The sequence below is a fragment of the Carlito syrichta genome, unplaced genomic scaffold (genome assembly GCF_000164805.1).
Source record: "Carlito syrichta isolate Samal-C Ts95f unplaced genomic scaffold, Tarsius_syrichta-2.0.1 Scaffold171141, whole genome shotgun sequence".
Classification (NCBI taxonomy): domain Eukaryota; kingdom Metazoa; phylum Chordata; class Mammalia; order Primates; family Tarsiidae; genus Carlito; species Carlito syrichta.
The window spans coordinates 145,913-146,473 of record NW_007115237.1 but is presented as its reverse complement, the minus strand read 5'-3'; positions in this window follow the sequence as shown (position 1 = coordinate 146,473).

Below are 561 nucleotides of genomic sequence, written 5' to 3'. Positions count from 1 at the left end.
GGATCTCTGCATAAAACTCCAGGGCTTCCAGCACAGCTCTCAGCCTGAATGCAGTCTCATCACTGCTCTAGTCTGACAGCAGCCCCTCCATGTCTTTTCTAAGCTGATGTCGGTATTTCTAAGTTTGTTTTGCTTAGGTAGAAGTGTTGCTAGCTGTGGGGTGTTGTTGCTGGATGGCTCCCTAGGAATTATTCACAGACCAATAAGGATGGAGTCAGTTGTACGTGCTCTAGAAATCATCATCACGTCTGCCGGGCAGAATAAATAAATAAATAACAAGTACATAGATATACGGAGGGCAGAAGGTGAGAGAACAACTGATGAGTGTTCTACGTGGGGAAATGGAGTGTCTGCCGTATCACCAGCTGGAAATACTCAGAGTATGGGACAAAGTCCCAGCTCTACTTTGCTTTGTTGGCTAACACTATTCTGGAAGGGTCTATCAGTAGTAATCTCTATTTATTGCATGCACATGGATACAGACAGACACATATATACAGACATGTAAGCATGTATGCGTGTGACAAATATAGATTATTTGTTATACACCTCTATATTTTC